At 41.1% G+C, this 14,062-nt stretch overlaps 1 non-coding gene across 1 annotated transcript; it reads right to left on the minus strand.

Moving 5' to 3' along the window:
• Window positions 1-7,941: 7,941 nt before the first annotated feature.
• LOC148561867 (small nucleolar RNA R71) lies at window positions 7,942-8,045 on the minus strand. The gene has a single exon (XR_015886334.1). It is a non-coding gene; the product is annotated as a small nucleolar RNA R71 (small nucleolar RNA).
• Between the last annotated feature and the right edge of the window lie 6,017 nt (window positions 8,046-14,062).

Raw genomic sequence — 14,062 nt, forward strand, 5'->3', positions numbered from 1 at the left:
ACTGTACGAGCTTCACCCTCAATCAGAATGGATCCACACTAACTTGGGGTTCAAATCTGGAGGATTTTTGGCAGCTGCTCAAACCAGCATTAATTACTTATAGCTTGCCATGGAAGATATCATTCACAAGCAAAGAAGACAGTAATACCAGAGTTAATTCAGAAAGGCTAAGCAACTCCAATCCTCAACTATGTTCCTATTACTGATTTCATTGACAAAATACCTTATACCCTTCTCTCATATTTCTTTTAATGCAATTAAGCCTCAATCCAACAACTTTTTTATTTCGCCTGACTAAGACCTGCAAGATAACCATAGCTTGCTTCAAGCCCCAATCCTCGTGGGATCGACCCTGACTTGCTCAGGTATAACTTGGACGACCCAGTGCACTTGCTGGTACAGCTATACGAAGGTGTGGGGATACGTGCACCACTAACCGACAAAAACTTTCATTCAAGTTTTTGGCGCCGTTGCTAGGGAATTGGAATAGTGTTATATTATTGGCTATTGTGAATATGTGAATATTGTGAATATGTTTGCCTTTTGCTTGTTTGTTAGTTTTTGTTAGGTTTAGGACTTTGTTGCTTATTTTTGTTAGATTTTTGTTTTTATTTTCCACTATGAATTCTCACCCTTTTGGCTATGAGAGTGGTTACAACTATGTTGTAGGGAATGAGAATCACAATGACAACATTCATCAAGGATGGAACAATCAAAGATGGGAAGAGTCTCAAGGAATTGATCAACTTTCTTGGAAACAACCTCCCCAAATGTATTATGAGCAAGAACCATACCATGATGCATACCTAGCCAATAGCTATGGTAGACCTCCTTGTGGTTATCAACCACAACCACCATGTGCCTATGAGCCCTCTCCTCAATATAGCCCTCAACCACCATACTCACAAGCCTCATACCACCAAATACCTCCATATGATCCCAATCCATATCCACCATACCAACAACCATATGAGCCATACACACCATACATAGAACCACCCCATTTCGACAACCAATACCCTCAAGAACCACCACCTATGCCATTATCAAGATGAATCACTTCCCATGTATGAGAACTTTCAACCACATAATGAATTTCTCTTTCCACCACAACCCTCCATGGAAGAATATCCATATCCATTAGTCCAAGAGCAACATGATCCTACTTATGTTAGTCAAGTAGAACAAGAGCCAAGGGATCGGCTCAAGGAAGCAATGGATCGGCTTCAAGCACTCATCCGTCAAAAGGAGCAAGAGGAAGCTCAAAAGAGACATGAAGATATCATGGCCAACCCTGCCAAAATTAAAGTCAATTTGGACTCATGGGACTCATGCAACAAGAAAAGCATTTCCATGGACAAATATGGAAAATCAACCGAAGAGTGGAGAATGAAGGAGATTTTAAAATCTCAACATGAGAACAAAGAAATGGAGTGTGTTGTGCAACAAGTGGAAGGGATAGGAATTGTTGTTGAAGAAGAAGTGGTTGAAGACCTATGCGAAGTTGAACAAGGGGTGGATTTCAAGATTGAGAACACTTCCACACCAAGTGATGTTGTTGATGATTTTATGGAAGTTGTTGAACCTTTTTTCATTGAACTTGAAGATGATGTTGAGGAGGATCATGTACAACCTCCTAGGCATATTGTGGATGATAAAAGATTGGAAGAACTTAAGCAAGAAGCAAGCCCCACCATTGAAGATAATCCCGCACCAACCAATGTGCCAGTTGAAATTGTTGAACCTTCCTCATTGTTGTGTGAAATTAATGCATTGGAAAATGTTGCCATGCAACATTGGAAAAATGGGACCCCTAAAAGACCGAGCAATCTCATTCATAAAGTGATGATCCTTGTCTTTTATCCATGCATCACCCCAACCGTCCATCAAGTAACTACTCCATCAATCCACACCCTCCATTCTCTCACAACTTCTCTATATAAATGACCCTTGTTCCGTACCCACCTTCATTGTCATTACCCACTCTTCACCACCCTCCATTTCGGTACAAGACACTCCCTACCCCATTAAAAACCTTTTTCCCACCTCACTCTCTTCAGTGCAATAAAACCCTAAACAACCAAAAATCTCCACAACTTTGCCACCTTCATATATTAACTATCATTTATGGCGTCTTCGGGTTCTAAAAGAAGGAAGGGAAAGGAACCCATGGAAGAACACCCATATGATGAAAAGAGATTTAGAAGCTTGCATCATGCATTGCAATACGGGTGGATGGTTGATAAGGAAATCATTTATGAGCTGGGATTTCAAGTTAAAAAGACTGAGTGCCCCGAAATGACAGAGAAGATAGAAAGGAGAAGATGGGAGCTCCTCACTGACCCGGTTATTAAGGTGAATGCAAACCTCATAAGAGAATTTTATGCAAATGCGGTTCGATATGACAAGAAGGATGAGTCCTATACAAGCTTTGTGAGAGGAAAGATGGTGGACTTTCGTCCCATGAGTGTCATGAGGGTATTGAAGCTACGGTCTATACAGCTTGAAGAAGAAAGCTATCACTCAAGATTGGACAACCCCAATTATGACCAGATTCTGCAAGATATTTGTGTACCAGGAGCTGACTGGGAAAGGGGTGCGGGAAATAAACCAAAGTTCATCAAGAGAACAGATCTCACTCCTGAAGCCAAGGGGTGGTTTGAGCTAGTGAGAAGGTCTATTCTCCCAGCTGCAAACAACTCGGAGGTGAATGTCAAGAGAGCCATAATAGTGCACTGTATACTGAAGGGAGGAGAAATCAAGGTCCATGAACTCATAGCTGAAGGCATTAGAAAGATGGCAGAGAAAAGCGACTCAAGAGGAACGATAGGTTACCCCAGCACTATTTACCGAATATGCAAGAAAGCTGGGGTGGTTTTTGAAGATGAGGACCCCGTGTGGATAAAGGAAGGCATCCCAATAACTGTACGAAGGATGAATGCTGCAGCATCCCCCCTGCCTCAACGGAAGCAAAGGAAGAGAACAGCCCCTCAAGTAGTGGAAGGACAAGTCTTAGAGGGGCAAGCACCACAGATCTTGGAATTGCACCGATTGCAGGAAGCCATTGATGGCTTGTCTAGACAATATTTGGAAAGCCAAGGAGCACAGAAAGAGCTTCAATTACAAATGATGGGGCAGCAAGAGGAAGCACTCTCAAGATGGATGACTCAGCAAGGTGAGTGGCAAAGGCAAATAATGGAACAGCAACTAAGTCAAGGACAACAATGGGGAGAAACATTCAACAGGATGGAACAAAGGCAAAATGAGCAACAAGAATCCATCCAGAGGCTAATCAACATCCAAGCACATCAAGGGGCACACATACATGAGATGCATCGAAGACAAATAGAACAGGCAGAACAATTGGACGAGCAAAGGGCATTCGCAGAAGAAGTTTACATGAGCGAGACAGGACATCACATAAACACTCAAGCCAGGCTCGGCTACTTAGTGGTACAGCTGCCAATATTGCATCCAAGAATAGCCAGGTATGAAGAAATAAAGGATGAATTAGCACGAGAGGAAAGACAAAGGATGGAAGAGAGTCATGAGTCAGTGAGGAAGGCACTTGAGGATTGGAAGCAAGCAAGATTGGCACGGATGTGAGAAAATTCAAGAGGAAACAAGGAGGACAAGCAAGGAAAAGAGCATGGACATCCACAACAGTAAAAGGTGGTGGAGTTCCTTCTTTATTCCACCTTTCTCTATGTTTTAAATAAGGAAGATCTTGTATGAAATAGAACTTGCTTCCATGTTTTGTTTAAACCTTTTTAAATTCTGTCTTTTAAGTCTTTGGTATTGAAGAAGGTCTCTGTGTGCTAGTCTTTATGTCACTGCATCCTCCTTAACTTACTTGTATGCTTGTCCCTTTAAATCAAATGAAGAAAGAATGTTTATGTTTCAAAAGACCAGAGTAGAGTTCATACTATGGAGTACATTCATGAGTTTGTGGTATGATCATAAGTTAGCTAAGTTGGTTCAACCATAAGGTGGGATGACAACTATCTGGACTGAATACTTTGCTTTGAATATACTCATGAGACTAAGTATATGATAAGATCCTAATAAGAGAAAGAGAAAAGAATAATGAAAGTGGAAAAACAAAAGAAAAAAGAGCAAGCAATAAGGCTAGGCACCAATGGTTTTGATCTTAAGATATGTGTCTGTGGTGTTCCTGTGTGAGGGATCTACTTGGATGAATAAGCTCTTAGGGGTGCCTTATCACTTGGTAACTTGGGTTAACTAACTCGGGATTATCAGCTGAAAGTCCACTATCAAGAGTAACCCTCAATACAGAGCATTTAGTAACCCAAAGAGGTGCTGGACACCAAGGTCTCAAGAAAAGAAAATAAATAAACTATGTGCCTGTGGTGTGTATGTATGGGGGAGAGACTTGAGGGAGTAGGTCCTTAGGGGTGCTTCAATACCTAGCACCTTGAACCAACTGGTTCGGGAGTGTTGGCTGAAAGCTTATCTTAAAAAGTTGCCCCCTTACAGAGCACTTAGCCTAAGAACACCAATAAGCTCTGAAATGATAATAAAGGGATCAATGAATAAAAGTCTCATGGGATGTAAGCAAAGTGAGTGTTTTTGGACATGATAAAGGTCTAAAAGCCAGTAAAGGAATGAACCTAAGTTACTATGCATGAAACCACCATAAAATTAGTGATATGACTTCCACAAGAATGACTCATTGCTCTTGGCATTCCATTCATCATTCTCTTGTTCCAGTACTTGCTTAGGGACAAGCAAGCTTTAAGTTTGGTGTTGTGATGCCAGGGCATCTTGGCCAGTTTCACTGACCTTTTCTTTACTGTTTTTAGGATAGTTTCATGCATTCCCTTAGGAAATAAGCTAGTTTTGGGTAGATATTCACTTACACCTTGATTCAAGCATACATTGTGTATTTTACATTATTTCATGAGGATTTTGCATGAGTTTAGTGACAAATTGTATGTTGCATTACCCATAACATGGACTAGAACTTTGATGCACTCTATTGCTTGATTTCAGGACCAAAGGAAGCAAGGAATGGGAGGTAACTTGCAAAGTTAATGAGAAAAGTGATTGCCAATAACGCTCTCGAAGCCATCATTGACCACGTTAAGAGTCACGTTAACTAAGTTAACGTGAACTCTAACGTGGAGAGGGGAAGTTAAGCCAATGTTAGTGACACTTAACATTGTCACTAACGTTGGCAAATGCTCATAAGTGGCCATGTTAGAGTCCACGTTAACTTAGTTAATGTGGCCTCTAACGTTAAAAGGGGAAGAAACGCCAACGTTAGTGACATTCAACATTGTCACTAATGTTGGCCTAAGGAGAAACATACCACGTTAACTCCCACGTTAACTTGGTTAACGTGGGAGCTAACGTAAGAAGCAAGAGTGGTTGACAACGTTAGTGACACCCAACATTCTCACTAACGTTGGAAGCAACCACACAACCCCCCAAGGAGCCACGTTAACTTCCACGTTAATTTAGTTAAAGTGGAAGCTAACGTTGATGAGTGAAAGAATGGCCAACGTTAGTGACACTCAACATTGTCACTAACGTTGGGGATGGCTAAGCATGGCCACGTTAGAAGCCACGTTAACCTAGTTAACGTGGACTCTAATGTGAGACATAGGGGCACCTTGGAATGTTAGTGACAATTCTGAGTGTCACTAACATTCTCGAAGGATGGCAAGCCCACGTTAAAGAGCCACGTTAACTAAGTTAACGTGGGCTCTAACGTGGAAACAAAGGGGGCTTTTCAAAGTTATTGGGAATGTTAAGTCTCAATAACGTGTGCGAAGGACTTAGAGGCAACGTTAGTGGCAACGTTTGTGCCACTAACGTTGAAGTTAATGTGGCTTTTACTTAGGAACGTTAGTGAGAAAGTTGATTGTCACTAACGTTCTCGAACTCATATTTTCACTAAACATTAACACCCCTAACGTCCTGAGCTAAAGTCTCTGCCCACTTCACATTTTCTCTCTGCAAGCAAAGCCAAGCCCAAATGAAGAAGAGAACTGCTTCAAACTCAAGATCCAAAGGCCCAAGACTTGAAGAGCCAACTAGAAGCTGAGAAAAGTAGTATATATAGGAGTAGCTTTGAATTGTTTAGAAGCACTGGGGAGTTGGAGAAGAGAACTACTCTCTGTATTTTACCTTCTCTGCATTTTCTAGTTTTATGATGTATTCTCCATCTTTGTTTTCATTTTCTAGAGCTATGAACAACTAAACCCCTTTCATTGGGTTAGGGAGCTCTGTTGTAATTTGATGGATCAATACTAGTTTTCATTATTTTTCTTCTATCTTTTCTCTTGATTTTACTTGAAAGCTTTCGATCTTCATCCAATTGGGTAGTTATCTTGGAAAAGAAGCTATTCAAACTTGGATCTCTTCTGAACCTTGAAAGAGGAATGAAGAGATCAAGCTAGAAATGCTTTCTCATGCTGGACCAAATTAGGTTTGGATGGGTATGTGACTATAACCCTCTCAATACTTGATTTGGGAAATGCATGTGGTATAATCAGTGACCATACTTCATCTCTTCTCATGAGCAATTGACCAAGAAATTGGCTATTGATCAAGATTTGAGAGATTGAATTGCAAGAAATTGTAATTCAATCAATTAAGATTGCCAAGGAGATCAATGAGTGCATTGATTGAGGAAGAGATGAAAATGAACTTGATCCGGAGAATTACAACATCTCCTAAGCCCAATGAACTCCCCATCTCTGATCTTACCCATTCTCTTTAATTTCTGCCATTTACTTTTATGAGCAATCCCTCATTCCCATTTACAATTCTGCAATTTACTTTCAGTCATTTACTTTCAGTCCTTTAATTCTAGCATTTACTTTTCTGTTATTTACATTCCCGCCATTTTATTTTATGCAATTCTCAACCCAAATTCTGGATTCGCTCAACTAGAATATTCTTCTAATTAAAGTTGCTTGATCAATCAATCCCTGTGGGATTCGACCTCACTCTATTGTGAGTTTTTACTTGATGAAAAATTCGGTACACTTGCTGAAGGAAATTTGTTGAGAGACAGTTTCCACCCGCATCAAGTTTATGGCACCGTTGCCGGGGATTGATTGTGCATCAACAATGATTAAATTGGAAGATCACTAGATTGAGCATTTTTCTTTTGTGAATTTCATTTTCTGTTTGAGTGATTTACTTTCTGTTTTAGTTAAACTTCTTCCCTTCCCCCTCTACTCTTTTGTTTTTTCTTTGTTATTTTCAATTCTGTTTGCTAACCCACTAACTGTTTGATATATTGCATCACCCACAACTAACAGTAATTCTGACAAAAATACTTTCTGCACATATCTTTTCTTGCCTGCACTTGATGGTTGTATGACAGGGAGAAGAAGCCGGGCTTCAACTTCCTTCGATTCTGAACCTGAGAGGACCTTCCTTAGATTAAGGAGGGAGGCAAGAGGAAAGAAAGTGGTTGGTGCTGAGGAAGAAGAGGAATTCTTTGAACCAAACATGGAAGACAACATGGAAAACCATCATGAAGAAGAGGATCACAACCATGGGGGAGGAGGTAGAGCAAATCATGCTGGGGAGGATAGAAGAGTTTTGGGCTCTTACATCAATCCAAACCCAGGAAATTGTGGAAGTAGCATCCAAAAGCCAACAATCCATGCCAACAACTTTGAACTTAAACCACAGCTCATCACCCTTGTTCAGAACAACTGTTCATTTGGAGGAGGCGTTCAAGAAGACCCCAATCAACATTTAACCACCTTCCTAAGAATATGTGACACAGTGAAGTCTAATGGTGTTCATCCTGACACCTATAGACTGCTCTTATTCCCATTCTCACTCAAGGACAAGGCAGCCAAGTGGCTGGAATCTTTCCCAAGGGAAAGCTTGATAACTTGGAAAGATGTGATAAACAAATTCTTAGCAAGATTTTACCCTCCTCAAAGAATCAATAGGCTGAGAGCTGAGGTCCAAACTTTCACGCAACAAGATGGTGAAACTTTGTATGAAGCATGGGAGAGATTTAAGGACCTCACAAGGAGGTGTCCACCTGACATGTTCAACGAATGGGTGCAGCTGCACATTTTCTATGAAGGGCTCTCTTATGAGTCAAAGATGGCCGTAGACCATTCATCCGGAGGATCCTTGAACAAGAAGAAAACCATTGAGGAGGCTATAGATGTCATTGAAACAGTAGCAGAGAACGACTACTTCTATGCTTCCGAAAGAAGGAACACAAGAGGAGTAATAGAGCTAAACAATGTAGATGCTCTGTTGGCCCAAAACAAGCTCATTACCCAGCAGCTGGCTGACCTCACCAAGAAGATGGAGAGGAACTAAGTAGCAGCAATCTCAACTTCATTAACAACCCAATAAGGAGTGAATGAAGAAGTAGAGGGTAGTCAGGAGCAAGCCAACTACATTGGGAATTCACCAAGGCAAAACTATGATCCATACTCCAAGACCTACAACCCTGGATGGAGAAACCACCCAAACTTTGGGTGGAGAAGTCAGCAAGATCAAAACCAAGACCAGAGACGTTACAACTCCAACAACAATGCAGCTCACCAACAATTCACACAGAGGACATCTCAACACCCCCACAACAACACTTCTCCACACGCCTATCAAAACCAAAACATCACATCTGCTCCGAATCACCCATCAATTGATGACAAGCTCTCTAAGATTGAAACCTTACTTGAAGGAATATGCCAAGAGATTCAAGAAAATAAGGTGTTCAAAGAGGAGGTGCGAGCCAATATTAAGAACCAGGGAGAGACCATTAGGAAGCTGGAATTCCAAGTGGGATGTTTAGCTGAGAAGATTCCCAAACTTACTGATAGCTTCCCAAGTGACACGGAGAAAAACCCCAAAGGAGAAGCAAAGAAAGTAAGATGGGAAGATTGCAAAATGGTCACTACAAGTGATCAAGAGACTGAAGACAAGCAAGGGAAACTTTTCAAACAACCTGAAGACAACTCAACAAAAGAGGAGGATAGAGATCACCAAGAACCAGAAATCTCACAACAAGAGCTGCTGAAGCTCTATGCACCCTTCCCTCAATTGCTCAATGGTGCTGTGGGAAAGAGAATATACTCAAGGTTCCTAGACTTGTTTGCATCTCTGCATGTAAACATACCATTCATCAAGGCAATTCAACAAATGCCTGCATTCATCAAGTATATGAAGGAACTTCTTCCCAGGAAAAGCTCACTCAAAGGAGGCCAAACTATAGTGATGAACAAGGAATGTAGTGCCCTTATTCAACCTGAGTTGCCTACAAAAAGAAGAGACCCAGGGAGTTTTCACATCCCTTGTGCCATAGGTGAAACTATGTTCGATAGAGCACTATGTGATTTGGGGGCCAGCATCAACTTACTGCCCTTATCCTTGGTGAAGAGGCTGCAGATCAATGAGATAATGCCCACAGATGTAATCATCAGACTGGCTGACAAAACTCAAAAGCAAGCAATAGGAGTGGTGGAAAATGTGTTGCTAAAGGTTGGGAAATACTTTCTCCCAATAGACTTTGTCATTCTGGACATGGAAGAGAGTCACACTCACCCAATCATATTGGGAAGACCATTCCTAGCTACGGCCAGAGCACTTATCGATGTAGAGAAAGGGGAGCTAATATTGAGAATCCATGATGAACGACTCAGCTTCAATGTTTTCAAACTCTCACAAGAAACAGATCAAAAGGACAAGGAACTAAGCACAGATGATAATGAGACACTGAAAGAGGAAACAAGCACTAAAGCACAGCCAGTTCATTCTGAGATCCCCTTAATTGATAAACAAGGAAAACAGCAATTGCCACAGCTCAAGGAAAAGTTGGAGGAACCTAAACCTCTAGAGGCAGGTGAAGACAGCATCACAACTCCTTTAGAAAAAGAGGTCACCGAGGGCAAGGTAACCTCAAAAGAAACAAAGAAGAAGGTACCAAGGAGGTGGAGGAACAAGAAGATCCCTACGGAAGACTTCTCTCCAGGGGATAGAGTTATCTCAGCCTACTTCCCAGATATTCCCCCTAATCTCCCCACTGTACCATCTCAGTTACCTAATGTCTTTACTATCAACAGAGTTCTCTCCCTGGAACATGTAGAAATCATTGATCCAACCAATGGATACAAGTCCACAGCAAGAGGGGAAGACTTTAAGCACTACCAACCACCCTGATGAGGGAAAAACGTCAAGCTAGTGACGCTAAAGAAGCGCTTCATGGGAGGCAACCCATGTTTTATATGTTTTTAGAAAATAGTGAATAAATCAATGTTTATGAATTTCAACCCAAACTTGACAAACAGTTGGTGACATCTTTATCATGCAGTATATAGTGAAGAACAAGTTTGGTGTTCAAAGCAGAACTCTTGGAGCTTTGAAAAAAGCTTTTCATCACAATGCTCCAAACTAAGTTTGGTGTCACCACATGGTGCCATCAATCTGCGTATAAGGATACACAAGTAGTTAGTTAGTTGAAGTTCATAAATAAACAAACTCTTTTTCTTCTCTTTATTATTCTAGCCGTAGAGTTTGATTTTTATGATATTAATTTCCTTATTTTAATTCTTATAGGAAAACGGAAAGGGACATTATAGGAGAGTGATTGGACAGTTAAACAAAGAAGGTTCGGACACCACAAAAGGAGGGACTACACACTTGTTCCGAAAAGGGAATGCATTGGAAAATGTTGCCATACAACATTGGAAAAATGGGACCCCTAAAAGACCGAGCAATCTCATTCATAAAGTGACGATCCTTGTCTTTTATCCATGCATCACCCCAACCGTCCATCAAGTAACTACTCCATCAATCCACACCCTCCATTCTCTCACAACTTCTCTATATAAATGACCCTTGTTCCGTACCCACCTTCATTGTCATTACCCACTCTTCACCACCCTCCATTTCGGTACAAGACACTCCCTACCCCATTAAAAACCTTTTTCCCACCTCACTCTCTTCAGTGCAATAAAACGCTAAACAACCAAAAATCTTCACAACTTTGCCACCTTCATATATTAACTATCATTCATGGCGTCTTCGGGTTCTAAAAGAAGGAAGGGAAAGGAACCCATGGAAGAACACCCATATGATGAAAAGAGATTTAGAAGCTTGCATCATGCATTGCAATACGGGTGGATGGTTGATAAAGAAATCATTTATGAGCTGGGATTTCAAGTTAAAAAGACTGAGTGCCCCGAAATCACAGAGAAGATAGAAAGGAGAAGATGGGAGCTCCTCACTGACCCGATCATTAAGGTGAATGCAAACCTCATAAGAGAATTTTATGCAAATGCAGTTCGATATGATAAGAAGGATGAGTCCTATACAAGCTTTGTGAGAGGAAAGATGGTGGACTTTGGTCCCATGAGTGTCATGAGGTCATTGAAGCTACGGTCTATACAGTTTGAAGAAGAAAGCTATCACTCAAGATTGGATAACCCCAATTATGACCAGATTCTGCAAGATATTTGTGTACCAGGAGCTGACTGGGAAAGGGGTGCGGGAAATAAACCAAAGTTTATCAAGAGAACAGATCTCACTCCTGAAGCCAAGGGGTGGTTTGAGCTAGTGAGAAGGTCTATTCTCCCAGCTGCAAACAACTCGGAGGTGAATGTCAAGAGAGCCACAATAGTGCACTGTATACTGAAGGGAGGAGAAATCAAGGTCCATGAACTCATAGCTGAAGGCATTAGAAAGATGGCAGAGAAAAGCGACTCAAGAGGAACGATAGGTTACCCCAGCATTATTTACTGAATATGCAAGAAAGCTGGGGTGGTTTTTGAAGATGAGGACCCCGTGTGGATAAAGGAAGGCATCCCAATATCTGTACGAAGGATGAATGCTGCAGCATCCCCCCTGCCTCAACGAAAGCAAAGGAAGAGAACAGCCCCTCAAGTAGTGGAAGGACAAATCTTAGAGGGGCAAGCACCACAGACCTTGGACATGCACCGATTGCAGGAAGCCATTGATGGCTTGTCTAGACAATATTTGGAAAGCCAAGGAGCACAGAAAGAGCTTCAATTACAGATGATGGGGCAGCAAGAGGAAGCACTCTCAAGATGGATGACTCAGCAAGGTGAGTGGCAAAGGCAAATAATAGAACAGCAACTAAGTCAAGGACAACAATGGGGAGAAACATTCAACAGGATGGAACAAAGGCAAAATGAGTAACAAGAATCCATCCAGAGGCTAATCAACATCCAAGCACATCAAGGGGCACACATACATGAGATGCATCGAAGACAAATAGAACAGGCAGAACTATTGGATGAGCAAAGGGCATTCGCAGAAGGAGTTTACATGAGCGAGACAGGACATCACATAAACACTCAAGCCAGGCTCGGCTACTTAGTGGGACAGCTACCAATATTGCATCCAAGAATAGCCAGGTATGAAGAAATGAAGGATGAATTAGCACGAGAGGAAAGACAAAGGGTGGAAGAGAGTCATGAGTCAGTGAGGAAGGCACTTGAGGATTGGAAGCAAGCAAGATTGGCACGGATGTGAGGAAATTCAAGAGGAAACAAGGAGGACAAGCAAGGAAAAGAGCATGGACATCCACAACAGTAAAAGGTGGTGGAGTTCCTTCTTTATTTCACCTTTCTCTATGTTTTAAATAAGGAAGATCTTGTATGAAATAGAACTTGCTTCCATGTTTTGTTTAAACCTTTTTCAATTCTGTCTTTTAAGTCTTTGGTATTGAAGAAGGTCTCTGTGTGCTAGTCTTTATGTCACTACATCTTCCTTAACTTACTTGTATGCTTGTCCCTTTAAATCAAATGAAGAGAGAATGTTTATGTTTCAAAAGACCAGAGTAGAGTTCAAAATATGGAGTACATTCATGAGTTTGTGGTATGATCATAAGTTAGCTAAGTTGGTTCAACCATAAGGTGGGATGAAAACTATCTGGATTGAATACTTTGCTTTGAATATACTCATGAGACTAAGTATATGATAAGATCCTAATAAGAGAAAGAGAAAAGAATAATGAAAGTGGAAAAACAAAAGAAAAAAGGGCAAGCAATAAGGCTAGGCACCAATGGTTTTGATCTTAAGATATGTGTCTGTGGTGTTCCTGTGTGAGGGATCTACTTGGATGAATAAGCTCTTAGGGGTGCCTTATCACTTGGCAACTTGGGTTAACTAACTCGGGATTATCAGCTAAAAGTCCACTATCAAGAGTAACCCTCAATACAGAGCATTTAGTAACCCAAAGAGGTGCTGGTCACCAAGGTCTCAAGAAAAGAAAATAAATAAACTATGTGCCTGTGGTGTGTATGTATGGGGGAGAGACTTGAGGGAGTAGGTCCTTAGGGGTGCTTCAACACCTAGCACCTTGAACCAACTGGTTCGGGAGTGTTGGCTGAAAGCTTATCTTAAAAAGTTGCCCCCTTACAGAGCACTTAGCCTAAGAACACCAATAAGCTCTAAAATGATAATAAAGGGATCAATGAATAAAAGTCTCATGGGATGTAAGCAAAGTGAGTGTTTTAGGACATGATAAAGGTCTGAAAGCCAGTAAAGGAATGAACCTAAGTTGCTATGCATGAAACCACCATAAAATCAGTGATATGACTTCCACAAGAATGACTCATTGCTCTTGGCATTCCATTCATCATTCTCTTGTTCCAGTACTTGCTTAGGGACAAGCAAGCTTTAAGTTTGGTGTTGTGATGCCAGGGCATCTTGGCCAGTTTCACTGACCTTTTCTTTACTGTTTTTAGGATAGTTTCATGCATTCCCTTTGGAAATAAGCTAGTTTTGGGTAGATATTCACTTACACCTTGATTCAAGCATACATTGTGCATTTTACATTATTTCATGAGGATTTTGCATGAGTTTAGTGACAAATTGTATGTTGCATTACCCATAACATGGACTAGAACTTTGATGCACTCTATTGCTTGATTTTAGGACCAAAGGAAGCAAGGAATGGGAGGTAACTTGCAAAGTTAATTAGAAAAGTGATTGCCAATAACGCTCTCGAAGCCATCATTGACCACGTTAAGAGTCACGTTAACTAAACTAACGTGAACTCTAACGTGGAGAGGGGAAGTTAAGCCAA

This window comes from Arachis ipaensis, chromosome B6 (genome assembly GCF_059453495.1).
Source record: "Arachis ipaensis isolate K30076 ecotype BB chromosome B6, ASM5945349v1, whole genome shotgun sequence".
In the NCBI taxonomy this organism is placed as follows: Eukaryota; Viridiplantae; Streptophyta; class Magnoliopsida; order Fabales; family Fabaceae; genus Arachis; species Arachis ipaensis.